Here is an 18,056-nt window from a genome sequence, read left to right as displayed (position 1 = left end):
TATGAGATGCAAGCCCGTCACACATCGTGCTGGGAAACTAATATTATGAAAGTTTTCTTAATGAGAAAAGCTGCAGACATGGTTGCTACTTGCTTTGGAAATTGCAAATACTGGTGCAGTAGATCTGCAGAAGCCAGTATTTCTTGATGAAGGTCTTCGACCTGACGTGTTAACTGTTTCTCTTTCCACAGATACTGTCTGACCTGCTGAGTTTTTCCAGATTTTCTGTTTTTATTTCAGATTTCCGATACCTGCGGTTTTTATTTTGATTAGCATTTGTTTGAAGCCTTGCTAAAACATAATGATGAAAGTTTCCTTCATTTTTTGGTGCTACAAACCTGTAAGCACTTTCCTTGCTCACAAGATGAAAAACACGATGATGCTGGAGGAACTCAGCAGGCCAGGCCAGGGACCCTTCCTCAAGACCTGACCTGAAATGTTGACCGCCTGCTTTTCTCCACAGACGCTTCCTGGCCTGCTGAGTTCCTCCTAGATTCCAGCATCTGCAGTCCTTTGTTTCTTTTTCCTTGTTCACAGGTTTAAGGAATTCATCGCATGTAATAAACTGTGGGAATCTATTTTTTCAGTTCCTTGTCACATCCAAAAAGATCATAAAGCTGTGTTAATGCAACAGATTACCTTGAAGTATAGCAATTGTCACTATGTGAGTGAATAGAATGGCTGTCCAGCATGCAGCAAGGTTGCTATGATGAATGATTAGTTTATACTTTTCTCCTGGCTTTTTTGGCGGTGGGGGAAGCAATTTCCCTAGACAGCAGGGAGCAAGGACATGTCCCTGTTGTGATGTAGGCAAGTTGACAGCTATTTTACTCACAACAGGAGCACATGATTAATCTGGGAGTCGGTGATGTTGGCTGAAAGAGAAATATTTTCCAAGTAGCAGATATCTAACATTCACAGGAATTCAGTTCCACATATCGTCAAAGTAGCACCTCTGGAATGGGTAGTTCCTCCCGATGAATTGGTGTGAACTAAATGCTTCAGTCTGACAGTGGGATTTATTCACTAAGTGAGCTTCTTATTGAGCCAAGTTGACATACTGTGGTTTTGAGACGGCTTTTTGTTACATTTATTACGGTCAGTACCTTGAATGAAAACAGAGAATGCTGGAAACACGCAGCAAGTCAGACAGCATCTGTGGAAAGAGAAACAGTGTTAACATTTCAGGTCAAAGACCCTTCATCAGAACAGATGCTGCCTGATCTACTGCACATTTCCAGCATTTTCAATTTTTATTTCAGACAGTCTGGTGTCTGCTGATGCTGGAGTCTGGAACAACCCACAAAAACCTGGAGGAATTCAACAAGTCAAGCAGCATCCATGCAGGAAAATGGACTGTCGATGGTTCAGGTATCCGTCACTAAGGACCCTCATCATCCAGGACATGCCCTCTTCTCCATACTACCATTGGGGAAGGGGTACAGGAGCCTGAAGTCACACTCAACGACCTAGGAACAGCTTCTTCCCCTCCGCCATCAGATTTCTGAATGGTCCATGAACCCATGAAAACTACCTCATTATTCCTTTTTTTTCTTGCACTATTTATTTATTTTGTAATTTGGAGTAACGTTTATGTCTTACACTGTAGTGCTGCAGCAAAACAACAATTTTTACGACATATGTCGGTGACAATAAACCTGATTCTGATTCAGATCGAGATCCTTCATCTGGACTCTTTTTACTGGGAATTCTTGCCCTGCAGAATAGGGAAGTTATTAAATTTAATTATTTTACATTAGTTTCATGTGCTTAATCATTTGCAATATGTTAATGTGTTTTTATTAACTATTTTTATTTCTTAACTTTTCAATGTTTTTATTTTTTTATTCACATCGATTTTAATAGTTTTTAATTCTTGCTGATGCCAGAGACATTTAAATACTGTTATTGTTTAGAACATGGTCACTACAAAATTTGTATATGGACCTTAATTTAAATTAGCATTTTTAGCCATGATGGCAGTTAGGATGCTACAATTAGCCTTAGCTTCTCTGTGTTAGAGAAAGGGAAAGGCGTCATGCTTCTGCAAATAGTCAGTCAAAGTCAAAGTTGGGTTTATTGTCACATGCACAAATACATGTATGCACAGTTGCAGTGAAAAACTTACTTGCAGCAGCATCACAAGCACATAGCATCAGATAAGCAGCATTCACATGAAAAACATAAATTGGAAATAAATTATACACATGTGTTACAAGAAAGAATTGGAATTGGTTTATTATTGTCACATGCACCAAGGTACAGTGAAAAACTTGTCTTGCATATTGATTATGCCATAGAACCATAGAACCATACAGCACAAAACAGCCCCTTCGGCCCACCATGTTGTGCCGTCCATCAAACTACCCTCACACTATCTAACTCTTTCCTCCCGCATACCCCTCTATCTCACATTCCTCCACATGCCTATCCAACAAACTCTTGAACCTGTCCAATGTATCTGCCTCCACCACCACCCCAGGCAGTGCATTCCATGCACCAACCACTCTCTGGGTGAAAAACCTCCCCCTGACATCTCCCCTGAACCTCCCACCCATAACCTTAAAGCCATGCCCTCTTGTCTTGAGCATTGGTGCCCTGGGAAGGAGGCGCTAACTGTCTACTCTATCTATTCCTCTCAATATTTTATATACCTCTATCATGTCTCCTCTCATCCTCCTCCTTTCCAGCGAATAAAGCCCTAGCACCTTAAGCCTCTCCTCATATTCCATACGCTCTAATCCAGTTCATACACGGTATGACACACTGTGGTTTTGAGACAGCTTTTTGTTACATTTATTACGGTCAGTACCTTGAATGAAAACAGAGAATGCTGGAAACATGCAGCAAGTCAGACAGCATCTGTGGAAAGAGAAACAGGGCGGCACGGTAGCGTAGTGGTTAGCGCAATGCTATTACAACACCAGCGATCAGGGTTCGATTCCCGTCGCTGTCTGTAAGGAGCTTGTACGTTCTCCCGTGTCTGCTTGGATTCCTCCCCACATTCTAAAGACGTACGGGTAGGTTAATATGGGTTTAAAATGGGCTGTGCGGACTCGTCGGGCCGGAAGGTCCTGTTGCCACGCTGTAAATAAAATTAAAAAAGATCAATTCATTACACAGTGCATTGAGGGAGATTTAAAAGAGTAGAATGATTATAAGAGAAGTAATGAGTGGTTCTGCAGAGAGCAGCTTGCAACAAGTTGCCATGCTCCAGCACCATCAAAACAAAATAAAACAAAGTCCATTGTATTGCAAAGTGGTCAAAGTGGTCCTATTGTCATATTGTTGCTAATACTGAGGTAGTGATTTGGTTCGTGCGGTTGGTTCAAGAACAGAATGGTTCAAGGAAGTGACTGTTCTTGAACCTGGTGCTATGGAACATCAGGCTTCTGTACCTTCCGCCTGATGGTAGCTGCGAGAAGATGGCATGGCCTGGGTGGTGGGGATTTTTGATGATAGATGTTGCCTACTTGAGGCAGCGCCCCATGTAGATACTTTCGATGGCTGTGCCCGTGATGTATTGGGCTGAGTCCACTAACCTTTGCAGCTTCTTACGTTTCTGCAAATTTCACTTGCCATACCAGACTATGATGCAACCAGTCAGGATACTTTCAACAGTACACCTGTCGAAGTTTGTTAGAGTGTTCAGTGACATGCTGAACCTCCTTAACCTTCTAAGAAAGTGAAGTTAGCATCCAATGTCATAAAATACGTGCATGGATTTCATCTGAGGCAACACTAGAATCAGCTGCAATGCCATCGACCAGTCTCACTTCCCACTGTACTCAAATATCCTTGCAACACTCACTGTTAAATTGCATGGATGAATAATAGATCGACAGCTAAAATGCAAAACACCAAGGAACTAAAACTCAGCTTGAACCGAACACCTTCAAATGAGGGAGAAAATTGGAATGGAAGGGAAGAACAAACCAGGACTTGCATGTAATTGTCCATAGAAGGTCAAAGCCCGCATTTGGTGGGGAGCTACTTTCACTGAGTTTGTTAATGATGCTGAACAAAATACAACTACATTCAACAACAGCTTCATCTCCAATTACTTCCACAAATGGCAGTCCCTGTAAATATATTTTAAATTAAGAAACCAAATAACATTGCACCTCAGTTTCTTCAATGAATATATTTATGCTTTTTTAGAAACTGGCCTGGGGTGTTCTTTGTTATTTTCTTGCCAAGATGATTTATAGTATGCATACAGTGCCTTTATTTACTTCCCACACATCAGTGTGCAGTGTTACCCTTTAACAGTACTCCAAAAAAAGAATTTAGCTGTGTTCCAATCTTTGCACAATGTCAATGCGGAAGAGTGTCTTGTAATAGCATTATAGAACATAGAACAGGACAGCACAGAACAGGCCCTTCGGCCCACAATGTTGTGCCAACATAGCTATTCCCTCCTACCTACAGAATGTCCATATCCCTCTATTTTCCTCTCATTCATGTGTCCATCCAAGACCCTCTTAAAAGCCCCCAATGAGTTTGCCTCCACCACCCTATCAGGCAACACATTCCAGGCATCCACCACTCTCTCAGTAAAAAATGTACCCCCTCCTCACCTTAAATGCATTCCCTCTGGTACTGGATCACTCCACAATGGGAAAAAGATATTGCTTGTCCACCTTATCTTTGCCCCTCATCATTTTATACACTTCCAACAGCCTCCACCGCTCCAGAGAAAAGAGCCCAAGTTTGTCCAGCCTCTAAATTATAAATATATATTGCAAGCTCTGTATTCCTGCATGGAGTCTGAAGGAAATTTCATGACACAATCTCAAAAAGTCATATCATTTTTAAGAGGAGAGTGTTTTTTGGTGTTCTGACATATGATGCTGCAAGTGAGCGGAGTATGGGAGACCATGTGATGATACCATTGCTTCAGGCTGTTCATTCTCATCTTGCAAGAGCCAATTGCCTCAAAGTGCAACGGAGCAAGAAATAGTGCTGTTATAAATTGTACCTAGAACGGTAACTTGACTGAAGAAATGAAGGGGGACTACCCGAAACTGACTGAAGGAACTCGTTTCCAAATGAGCTAATTCTAAACTAATTCCACAGCAGAATTGGTTGTCCAAATCTGTGCAAATCAGGCATAGAGCATTGCACGGGCTTTGCTGTGGAGCCACAGAGCACTCATTTCGACTGATGTCTTCTATTTCTGCACTTGTAAGGCCATGATTATTATCTCATTGAACAGAAAGCAAATGATAATCATAAGCTGGTGATTAGGAAATCCTACGTATATGACATGTTATGGTGCTGGATCATAGAATCATAGAGTTGAACAGCATAGTAACAGGCTCTTCAGCCCATTACATCTGTGCCAACCATCATGCCTATCTCTACTTATCCCACTTGCCTGCATTAATTCAATTTCCCTCTATGCCCTGCTTATTCAAGTACCTGTCAAGATGCCTTTTAAATATTGTTGCTGTTCTTGCCTCCACCATCTCCTCTAGCAGCTCAACCCAAATACCAACTACTACTTGTGTGAAAAAAATACCTTGGCAGATCCCCTTTAAACCTCTTCCCTCTCACCTTAAAACAATACTCTCTAGTTTTAGACATCCCTACCATAGGAAACAGACATTGGCTATCTATCCTATCTATGCCTCCCATCATTTTCTGTACCTCTTTCATGTCACCTCTCAGCCACCTTCACTCCAGGGAAAAAAGACGTAGCCTATCCAATCTCTTCTGATCATTCAAGCCCTTCAATCCAGAATGAGGATTTCATATTGCTGGACATTTTCAGCAAATACCATAGAGGTTTGTTCATCACATATAAAGATTAAATCAATGTTAATCTTAAGATGTTGAGATGGTGTTCTTATTTGGAACTTTTCAAAGTGCCAAGAATAATTCTTCCAAACATTCAAACCCATATTCAAATTCTGAATGGAACTGAGTCACGTATTTTCAATGATCAGATAACCGGAATGAGATACAATACTATCACAGTCAATAACCTGATTACTAGATCATCAAAGGGGCTCTTATTTTTGGGTGAACTCTAATAGCTGGCAAGGACTTAACTGAAGAAGACAACAAACATTCTTCACATTGCTCTTCAGCTGGTGGGTTGGGGGCAGGAGGGAGGTCACACATTAGCGATTGAAAGCAGGGAACTTGGCTGGATTTCCCTTTCTCTGCCCCTGTTAATTGTGATCAAGTGCTGTCTCCTGTGGGTGAGATATTTAATGTTATCATCACCAGCCAAACTGCAGAATCTTTCAGTACTGACACAATCGGATCCCAGCAGTTTTTTCAGCACCTGAGTCATTGAGTCGAATCAAACTTCCCTTCCCAGTCCTCACTCCGAGAATCATTGAGTCAAGGTTGTTGAACTGTAGAAGTACAGAAAGCAGACATTCAACCTATCAAGTATAGAACTATCAAGATTCTCATTTTACCTTGAACAAACCAGTAGAAACCAGAAAGTCAGGCAATTAATATGACTCTAATCACTTGGCTTTGAGCAGGCTACAAGAATACATGTTAGAAATTTCTGTTTTCATGTGTAGGTTTTGGGAGCCAATCTTGTCATTGTGACCTAAATGCAATATTAACTGCAGTAATGCAGTCTTCCTACTGTGGTGGACTAGACCAGTGAAAAATCAGCCACAGACCAGGACAAATGAAGTAAGATTCTTTTCCCTTTCTCTGTGCTGTTGACAAGAGAAAGAAGCACTCTTCTACGCCCGGGAGGAAAGCAAAGAAATCCCTGCTGCAGCTGGGGGACCCAGAAAATGCTTGTAGAACCCACTGTTACCACCCACCTTATATAGGCAAGCTATCTCAGGGAGGTGTGGATATCCTGTGCTTCACATCACTACTAGGAGATCAAACAACAGGATTAAAGTGTAGTCAGGGTGTGATGGGAAGTAAGGGAGGAGATGGGGGGGGGGGGGGGAATGCTCTGAGGGAGATTTTTGCATCACCTTTAGCTATGGGTGAGGTACCAGAAGATTGGAGTGCAGCTAATGTTGTTCCCATATTCAAAAAGGGCTGTCGGAAAACTACAGGCTGGTAAGCCTTATGTCAGTAGTAGGGAAACTAATGAAAACAAATTCTTAGGGGTAGGACTTATGATCACTTGGAAAGGCAGAGACTGATTAAAGGGAGTCAGCATGGTTTCAGTGCATGGGAAACCCTGCCTCACAAATCTGACTGAGTTTGTTAAAGAGATTGCCATGAGACAATGCAATAGATGTGGTATACATGGACTTTAGCAAAGCATTTGACAAAGTCCTGCATCACAGGCTGCTTCAGAAGGTTAGGGCACATGGGATCCAAGGTGTTTTGGATCCAAAACTGGCTTGGTCATAGGAGGCAGAGGGTATTGGTGGGGTGGGGGGTTGTTTTTTCTGACTGGAAGTCTGTAACCAGTGGTGTACTGCAAGGATCAGTGCAGGGACCTTTGCTTTTTGTCATATATATAAATGAGTTGAATGAGAGTGTCTGTGGTCTGATAAGTAACTTTACTGACGGCAGAAAAGTTGGTGGAGTTCTAGATAGTGAGGATGGTTGCCTAACAGTACAGAGGGACACAGATCCGCTGGAAAGCTGGGCAGAATAGTGGCAGATGGAATTTAATCCAGACAAGTGTGAGGCATTGAATTTCGGGTCATCTAATACTGGCCAGACATATACAATAAACATCAGGGACCTCAGAAGCATTGATGTACAGAGGTACCTTGGGGTGCAAGTCCTTGACTCCCAGATGAAGAAGGGATTTAGCTCGTTTGCCTTCATAGACAGGGGTATTGAGTAGAAGAGTTGGGATATCATGTTGCAACTGTACGAGACATTGGTTAGGCCACACTTGAAATATTATGTACATTTCTGGTCACCACACTATACAAAGGATGTGGTAACACTAGAAAGAGTGCAGAAGACATTCAGCAGGATGTTGCCTGAAATGGAGGGCTTTAGTTACAAGGAGAGAGTAGATAGCCAGGATTGTTCTCACAGGAGCGCAGAAGGCTGAGGTTTGTAAAATTATGAAGGGCATGGATAAGGTAGAGAGTCACAGTTTTTTCACAGGGTAGGGAAGTCCTAAAACTAGAGGCATAGGTTTAGGTGAAAGGGGAAAGACTTAAAGGATATACGAGAGACAAGTTTTTCCACACAGCGGGTGATGACTACATGGAACAAGCGGACAGAGGAGGGCTAGAGGCAGGTACAATCACAGTGTTTAAAAAACATTTGGGGAGTTACATGATAGGAAAGGAATAGAGGGATATGGGCCAAATGCAGGAAAATGGGATTCGCTAACATAGGCACCTTGGTCAGCACGGATGAGTCAGGCTGAAGGACCTGTTTCGGTGCTGTAAGACTCCATCACTCTAGGGTTCTATAACTCCATAAATTATCTGGGAGTGATATTGAACAAATCCAATATAAACTTGATTTGTGTGAAATAAAAACAGAAAATGCTGGAAACACTCAACATGTAAGGCACCATCTGTGGAAAGAGAAGCAGTTAATATTCCAGATCACTGGACTCTCTTTCCACAGAAGCTGCCTGATCTGTTGAATGTTTCCAGCAAGTCCTGTCTTTATTTTGGATTTCCCGCATCAGCACTTTTATTTTGATCTTCACGTACTGTTGACTTGTGTGACTCCTGCTTCTTATTTTGCAATCAATCATTTGAGCTGTGATACAACAGATTTCTGTGAATTATATAGAAACAGAAGCTGTTATTACCCTCACCATACATTCAGAAATCTTCTAATGCAAACCTGTGAAACTAACACCACAATGGCTATTTTTTTTTCTCTCTTTTTTTTCCCACCCCATTTCTTTTTCCCTTTTCCTTGGAGCAGACTCGATGGGCCGAATGGCCTGCTTCTGCTCCCTTATCTTGTGATCTTGTGAATGGCTATAACAACAAGTGCAGTATCCGCCCTGCTCCACATGTTCCAGGTCACTTCACATGCTGCTTCCGACTCCAGATGTTGATGGGCAGATACCTCCCACAAGGGAGAAGGGAGATTAGACAAAAATCAGCACATATTTGAAAGGCTTTTGAAGGCTGCAAATGGTGACATGATGAAGATATTGAGAATGTGGAAGATTAAACCCTATAGTTATTGATGGTGAAGAGGAAGCAAAGAAATAATAACTGGATATAACTGTCAAGAAAATTAATTGAGGAAATCCCTTGTGCCGGGGGGAACTGCTAAGCTGTGCCAAGCAGACAATCAGAAGCTGTAAGAGAGCATTAGATTCATTTTTTTCTGATGGAATACCTCACCAGATCAACTTATTTTCATTCCTGTTCCACATAAGAAGGAAAGCAGTTGGTAACAGGCTTCAATTCTCCTTACATTCTCTTGGGTGCACAACTATTAATGAGCATCTATTACCAGTCCATTTAGGTAGATAGGGCCAAGGCAGAACTAAAAATCCATTCGAAGAAACTTGTAACAATGATGACAATTAGGAATCATCCAAAATGACTAAAAGAAAAGAAACCATACTGCATGCAGCATTCAGTGCATAGCTGCTGCTTTTTCAGTTAATGGTTCTCACAAAGGAGTATAGAATAGAGAAAGCTTTACATGAATTAAAGATCAATGAATCAATGTTTCAGCTTGTAAGGGAATGAGATCTTAAAATTTGAAATACAGATCTCTTCACTTGAATTGTCTCTCCTTAGAAATAACGACTTTAGCAGATGTAAAGTGAATCCAAAGGACACTCTGTTTAGCATCAGGATGGTTATGCCTTTGTTCCCAGCCTATTCATCTGTTGTCAGGAGAAAGCACTAAGTCAGACTTAGAACAAATAGCACTTTTTATTCATTTGTAGAAAATGGGACAATTGATTGATAAAATGGGCAGAGATTTTTTACACCAGGTTTCAATCCATTTTACACACTAATGTATGGCTGAGTTTTGTATTGGAGTTTGATTTATCTGATGGTTTTGAATTAATTATGTTAAACTTTGCTTCAATCAAATCATATGGTTGTGCTTGCAATTCAATTGCATTAACAGTGACAACACCCCATGTTGTCAACCTATTCTATAAATCCAAGGTTGTTAGAATGTGCTGTTAATCTGAAGCACAATTTGAGCCTGCTTAAAGTGCTCTATCATGAAGTCGATAGCTATTTCTGAACATATTGTTCTTTTTGTTCCTTTTATATTTTTATTTTATTGTTCCTCTTCTGGAAGGAGATAGAGGCCCAAATTTGTAGCAAATTTCATAAAGAATCAAGAAGTACTATTTAGTTATGATAGAGATTTAAAAAAAAACTCCATTGAGATAGACTGAGAAAAGAGAAAAGAGGAAGAGGAATTCTAAGACAATTAGTGTGTTTCTAGTCCAATAAAGATTGGTCCAGATCAGGAAAATTAAGTAGGACAACGGGGCATGTTTCAAAGTAGGTAAATTGGTTTATTATTGTCACATGTACCAAGGTACAGTGAAAAACTTTGTCTTGCATGCCATCCCTACAGATCATTTCATTGCAACAGTACATTGAGCTAGTACAAAGGAAAACAATAACAGAATGCACAATAAAGTGTTACAGTTACAGAGAAAGTGCAGTGCAGGCAGACATTAAGGTGTAAAGCCATAACGAGGTAGATTGTGAGGTCAAGAGTCTATTTTATCATAATAAGGAACCATTCAATAATCTTATAACAGCAGGATAGAAGCTGTTCTTAGGCCTGGTGGTATGTGCTTTCAGGCTGTTGCATTTTCTGCCTGATGGGAGGGGGGAGAAGAGGGAAGGTTTGGGGTGGGTGGGGTCTTTGATTATGTTGGCTGCTTTACTGAGGCAGCAAAAAGTGTAAACAGAGTGCATGGAGGGGAGGCTAGTTTCTGTGATGTGCTGAGCTGTGTCCAAAACTCTCTGCGGTGTCTTGCGGTCCCGAGCAGAGCAGTCACCATACCAGGCTATGTTGCATCCAGATAGGATGCTTTCTATGGTGTATTGATAAAAATTAGTGAGGGCCAAAGGGAACATGTCAAATTTCTTTAGCCTCCTGAGGAAGTGGAGGTTCTGGTGAGCATTCTTGGCCGTGGCGTCAACATGGTTGGACCAGGACATGCTATTGGTGATGTTCACTGCAAGAAACTTGAAGCTCTAAACCCTCTCAACCTCAAACAGGATATAAACAGGAGTGTATGCACTGCCCCCCCCCCCCCCTTCCTGAAGTCACTGACCAGGTCTTTTGTGAAGATTTTGGAAACTGTGATTACAATACCATTTGGCTAAGAGAGTCATCATGAAAGAACAATCAAACCGTTTTGATACTTACATTTGGGTTCTTGGGATCTGAGTATTATTGGCTGGACCAAAATATTTTGTTTGTCCTTAGTTGTCCTTAAACTGAATGACTTGCTGGCCATGTCAGGAAGAAGTTAAGCGTTTAGAGAGCTTTAGCTAAAACTTTAGAGAGAGTGCAGAGGAGATTTACCAGGATGCTGCCTGGACTGGAGAGCATGTCTTATGAGGATAGGTTGGGTGAGCTGGGGCTTTTCACTTTGGAGACAAGGAGGATGAGAGGCGACTTGATAGAGGTGTATAAGATGATAAGGGGCATAGATCGAGTGGACAGTCAGAGACTTTTTCCCAGTGTGACAATGGCTAACACAATGGGACATAATTTCAAGGTGATTGGAGGAAGATCTAAGGGGGATGTCAGGGGTAGGTTTTTTACACAGAGGGTGGTGAGTGCATGGAACACACTGCCGGCAGAGGTTGTGGGGGAAGATACGTTAGGGACATTTAAGGGACTCTTAGACACATGAATGACAGAGAAATAGAGGGCTAAGTGGAAGGGAAGGGTTAGATAGATCTCAGAGCAGGATAAAATGCTGACACAACATTGTGGGCTGAAGGGCCTGTACTGTGCTGTAATCTTCTATGTTCTATGTTCTAAACCACATTGCTCGAACTGTGGGTTCCCATACAGCCCAAAGCTAGTTAGGATGGCAGATTTCCTTTCCTAAAGCCCATCAGTGAACCAGATGTTTATCTTATTAAGCAATATGGTAGTTTCCTGGTCAACACTTCTGAAATTAGCTTTCAGTTGCAAATTTGTATAATTACTTGAATTCAGATTCCCCACCTGCCAAGTCTCCAGATCATTGTTCAAGCCTCTTTGTTACTTATCCAACATCTTAACCACCACCTTTTTCAACTAGTGGAGAATTAATTTTAGACCATTGATATGCAGCCCAGCCCAGGTGGACTGGAATTGAAGATTGGCAAACAAACAAGTAATTGAAAAATGAAATGGGAGGGAATGGTTAGATTAATTTTAGAGTAGGTTAAAAGGTCGGCACAACATCGTAGACTGATGGGTCTGTACTGTGCTGTAATATTCTATGTTCTATTAAAGACTTTCAAAGAAGTGATAATTTGGACACAAGTTAGACACATTCCCAGAAGGGGGAAATAAATCATCTAGGGTTAGAGCTCTCTGGATGACAAAAAATGTAGATTGAAGTTCGGCAAAAAGGAGGCTTTTATAATATCTGGCACAGAACCAAACTGAATATACAAATACAGAGAAAAATATATAGACATAGATTAACAGTTAACTCATTTTTTCCAATGGACATAAAAATAGTAAAACATTAATTAAGTGCTTAGTAGAGTTGATTAAGATTGAATCAAAATTTCTAGTCAAGGGAGACTCTGATGAATTAAAGAAAACCAAGAGATTTGCAGTTATGCAGTTATGCAGTTGTTCACATCCCTTTCAGGGCATCCAAAATGTTTAACACCCTGTGAAGTATTTTCAAAGCGTCCTCACTTTTTCGAACTTTATTTATACAGCACAGGAACAGTCCCGTCCGGCACAACGAGCCCGCGCTGCCCAATTACACCCATGTTAACCTACTAATCAGTGCTTCTTTGGAATGTGGGAAGAAACCGGAACACCTGGAGGAAGCCCGTGCAATCACAGTGAGAACGTACAGACTCCTTACAGACAGCAGCGGGAATTGAAACCCAATCGCTGGTGCTGTAATAGCATTACGCTAACTGCTAAGCCACCCACTCTTGTAAAGGAGGAAATGTATTTGCCAAAGAACAACCTGATAGTGACCAGGTCATCTGTCTCAGAAACATTGACTGAGTGATAAATATAGGTCAGGACATGAGGGATAACTCCCCTGCTCTTCAACAAAATCATGCCATAAGATCTCTTCTGTTCACCTGAGAGGGCAGACTCAGTCCAATCTCATGCAACAGGCAGCATCTTTGATAGTGTAAAGAGAGAGAGGGATAAATCTAGTCACAGCAGCCAGTTACTAATGGTGGGTGAACTCTTACAGATAGTAGTCTGAGACAACATTCATTATTACTTAGAAAAATACAGATTACCTGGCCAGGTATTGAAAACCTGTGCTATATTGTGAAGGGTCATGCCTGTCACGTGACACCGCTGATCACTTGGTCAAAAGACACATCACTGTCAATCAAGGTCTGGCTCCACCCACCCATTAGTCCACACTTGACCATTGGCCTCTGTAAACACCTTTGTACCTGACCTTGGGCCATTGGTTTGTTTGGACTACCTGGGCTGGACCACCCAGCCCTCCAGCACTATAAAGAGTTCCAGATGTGTGTGGTTCTCTCTCTCTTGATTGCTCCGAGGAATCGTGAAACAACACTGAAGAGACCGTTAGTAAGAGTGTGCACCTCCACGGGGTTAGGAGCGTCCTAAAGTAGATTCCCGGTAGTGTGGCTGTGCCTGCACTGAGTCAAGGGGTGGCAGGCATCGTATTATTTCTTCCTTGATTGTTTGTACCCAGTTTGTTGTGTGTGTGTGTGTGCATCTTACCCTTGTTGCGATCCCCCCGTGTGCACGATCACCCAGTGTGCGTGTGCGTATGTGTGTGTTGTTCCCGTTATCCTGTCCCCACGTTTGTCTTTTATAAATAAATCATTTTAACTCCAAAGACTATGTCCAGAGTCCTCGTCCCTCGAGAACCCTGAATCTGTTACACAACATGTGCTGACCAACTGGCTGGAGCATTCAAGGACATCTTCAACCTCTCATTACTGCGTCTGAGTTTCCTACCTGTTTCAAAAGGGCAGCAATCATACCAAAGAAGAGCAGGGTGAGCTGCCTCAATGACTATTGCCTGGTAGCACTCACATCTACTGTGATGAAGTGCTTCGAGAGGTTGGTTATGGCTGGAATTAACTCCTGCCTGAGCAAAGACCTGGACCCACTGCAACCGCCTACTGCCACAACAGATGCAATCTCACAGTCTCTCCACTCAGCTTTGGAGCACCTAGACAACAGCAAAACATACGTCAGACTGCTGTTTATCTATTACAGCTCGGCATTCAACACCATCATCCCCTCAGTACTAATCACCAAGCTTCAAAACCTGGGCCTCTGTACCTCCCTCTGCAACTGGATCCTAGTCTTCCTTATTGGGAGACCACAGTCAGTGCAGATCGGTAGTAACATCTCCTCCTCGCTGACAATCAACACAGTCACTCCTCAAGGATGTGTGCTTAGTGCACTGCTCTACTCTCTCTACACTCATGACTGTGTGGCTAAGCACAGCTCAAACGCCATCTATACATTCACCATTGTTAATAGAATCTCAGACAATGAGAGGAGTGAGATAGATCGGCTGGTTGAGCTGTGTCACAACTACAACCTTGCACTCAGTTTTACCAAGACCAAGGAACTGATTGTGGACGTCAGGAAGGGGAAGTTGAGTGGTGGAAAGGGTGAGCAGCTTCAAATTCCTGGATGTCAACCTCTCAGAGGATCTGTCCTGGGTCCAACACATTGATGCAATCACATAAAAGGCATGCCAATGGCCCCACTTCGTTAGGAGTTTGAGGAGATTTGGTATGTCACCAAATATTCTTAAAAATTTCTACAGATGTACAGTGGAGAGCATTCTGACTGGTTGCATCACTGCCTGGTATGGAGGCTCCAATGTACAGGATCGAAAGAGGCCGCAGAGGGTTGTAGACCCAGCCAGCTCCATCATGGGCACAACGCTCCCCACCATCGAGGACATCTTCACAAGGCAGTGCCTCAAGAAGGCAGCATCCCTCATTAAGGACCCTCACCATCCGGGACATACCCTCTTCTTATTACTACCATCAGGAAGGAGGTACAGGAGTCTGAAGACCCACACTCAACGTTTCAGAAACAGCTTCTTCCCCTCCACCATCAGGTTTCTGAACAGTCCATGAACCAATGAACACTACATCATTATTCCTTTTTCTTTTGCACCATTTATTTATTTTTATAATCTATGGTAAGTTTATGTCCTTGCATTGTACTGCTGCTGCAGAAAAACAAATTTCACGTCATCTAAGTCAGTGATCATAAATTTGATTCTGATTCTGATTAATAAATAACAGCCAATATGGGCTTGGTGAAGGCAAATTAAAACCTTGTCTGATGAAATGTCTCAGACCTGAAATGTCAACTCTGTTTCTCTTTTCACAGATGCTGTCTGACCTCATGAGCAAATGTTATGTTTTTATTTCAGATTTCCTGCATCTGCAGTTTTTTATTGCATTGACAGCAAATCATGTTGGACAAACTTCCTTGGTGAAAGGAGAGTGCTTAATGTTATTGCGGCTTGGCTTCTGAAGGCATTGGATAAACCATGACTCAGCAAACAAATAAATAAATCTTGTTGACCGGGACCTCTGCACCGAATCACCCCCTGAAGTCTTATCAGGTCTACATGCAGAAAGTAATGTTACTGGTCCAAAGTGTCCCAGACCACAGCCATGAACGGAGACAGAGCCTGTGATGGTTCAGTGTGAAAGTCCTGATTTAAGCTACTCTGAGAGCATTAACAACCAGAAAACCTGTAACTCCTACCATCACCTCCCCTACCACTAAAGATTGTAAAAGCTGTGAGCATAAGTTAATAGCTTTAAATCTCTTTGTAATCGCAAAACCATTCAAATTGAAATAACTAATAAAACATCTTAAAAAGATGAAAAAATGTAAAAAGAAAAAAATGAAGTTCTTAAAAGCAGCTAAGAACACATAAATAATTAAAATCATTAAACCAAATCAATTGTTCAAAACAGGAATTTCCTTTTGCCTCCTAACACCAATGATGAGGTATTGGTAACATTAAAGTGGATAAATTCCCAGGGCCTGACCAATTGCATCCTCAAACCTTGTGGGAAGCTAGGGAAGAAATTGCAGAGGCCCTTGCAGAGATACTTATGTCATCTTTAGCCACAGGTGAAGTTCTGTAAGACTGGAGGATGGCCAATGTTGTACTGTTATTTAAGAAGGGCAGCAAACATGAGCCAGCGAACTACAGGCCAGTTAGCCTGACATCAGTGGTGGGTAAGTTACTGGAGGGGATTCTGAAGGACAGGATCTCGCAGCATTTGGATAAACAAGGACTTTAGGGATAGTCAGCAAGGCTTTGTGCATGTGAAGTCATGTCTCAAAATACTGTTAGAGTTTTTTAAAGAGGTAACCAAGAGGATAGATGAGGCCAGGGTGGTGGATATGAACTTTAGCAAGACCTTTGACAAGGCCCTGCATGGAAGGCTAGTCTGGAAGGTTGTTAGATCGCGTGGGATCTAGGGAGAGCTAGCTAAGTGTAGGCACAATTGACTTGATGGTAGGAAGCAGGGGCTGATGTTAGAAGGCTGTTTTTCAGGCTGGAGGCCTGTGACAAATGGTGTGCCACAGGAATCAGTACTGGACCCATTGTGGTTCATTATTTATATAAATGATTTGGATGAGAATGTACAAGGCATGATTAGAAAGTTTGCAGATGACAGTAAAGTGGGTGGTATCATAGACAGTGAATAATGCTATGAAAAATTACAAGGGGATCTTGATCAGCTAGGTAATTGGGACGAGGAATAGCAAATGGAATTTAATTCAGATAAGTGCAAGGTGTCCCATTTTGGTCAGTCAAACCAGGGTAGGACTTTCACAGTGAACAGCAGAGCCCTGGAAAGTGTTGTTGGACCCAGGAGTACAAGTATATAGTTCCCTGAAAGTGGCGTCACAGGTAGACAGGATGGTGAAGTAGGCATTTGGCATGCTGGTCTTCATCAGACAGGGCATTGAGTAGAGAAGTTGGGACATTATGTTGCAGTTGTACAAGACGTTGCTCGGCTTCATTTGGAGTACTGTGTACAGTTTTGTCATCCTGCTATAGGAAAGATGTCACTAAGTGGGAAAGAGTGCAAAGAAGATTTCCAAGAATGTTGCCAGGACTCGAGGGCCTGAGTTATAGGGAGAGGTTGGGTAGGCTAGGACTTTATACCTTAGAACATAAGAGACTGAGGGGTGACATTATGGAGGTATATAAAATCATACGGGGCATAGATAGGGTGAATGCAGTCTTTTTCCCCAGAGAAAGGGAATCAAAAATTAGAGGGCATAGGTTTAAGGTGAGTGGGGAAGGATTTAAAAGGGACCTAAGGGGCAACTTCTTCACGCAGTGGGTGGTCCATACATGGAACGGGCTGCTAGAGGAGGTGGTTGAGGCAGGTGCAATGATAACATTTAAAAGACATTTGGACAGGTACATGGATAAGAAAAGTTTAGAGGGACATGGGCCAAATGCGTGTAGATGGGACTAGCTTAGACAGGCATCTTGGTTGTCATGGATGAGTTGGGCCAAATGGCCTGTTTCCATGCTGTATTGCTCAATGACTCTATGATTCTAATCTGCTGCCTTATATTTGCTGTGAGATCAATGATACCTCACATCCTGCTCCAGGTCTAGCAGTCCCACACTTGCTTCTGTTTAAATGAATAAATGCCAGTCATCCTGTTCAGGCATTTACCAGCCTGATTTGGGTAACAACATTTCAATATTTGCCTTGTTTCTTTTTAATTCCCTCTTGGTATTTGTCATCATATAATATAAGCAGAAAATCCATGAAATATTCTGTAGGTAAGGCAACATCTACGAAGAAGTTAGGGTTAATGTTTAGAATATATGTTGTTCCATTTCATGACAACATGGGTTTCATACTGTATAACAGTATATTATCTGGGTCAAGCTCTCAAGAGAATTCACGGGACATTGA

At 42.0% G+C, this 18,056-nt stretch overlaps 1 long non-coding RNA gene across 2 annotated transcripts in view; it reads right to left on the bottom strand.

The window, feature by feature from the left end:
* LOC127575401 (uncharacterized) overlaps positions 1-18,056 on the bottom strand; it is a 161,413-nt gene that overhangs the window by 55,976 nt on the left and 87,381 nt on the right. The window contains exon 2 of one of the 2 annotated variants that reach the window (XR_007957050.1): positions 1,107-1,156. The exons of the other annotated variant lie outside the window; for it this stretch is intronic. This is a non-coding gene — a long non-coding RNA (uncharacterized LOC127575401). The remainder of the gene's footprint in view (positions 1-1,106; positions 1,157-18,056) is intronic. 2 annotated transcript variants of the gene reach the window in all.

The sequence above is a fragment of the Pristis pectinata genome, chromosome 10 (genome assembly GCF_009764475.1).
Source record: "Pristis pectinata isolate sPriPec2 chromosome 10, sPriPec2.1.pri, whole genome shotgun sequence".
NCBI classification, from domain to species: Eukaryota; Metazoa; Chordata; class Chondrichthyes; order Rhinopristiformes; family Pristidae; genus Pristis; species Pristis pectinata.
Note: the sequence above shows the minus strand (reverse complement) of the source record. Positions and strands in the feature narration are given on the sequence as shown.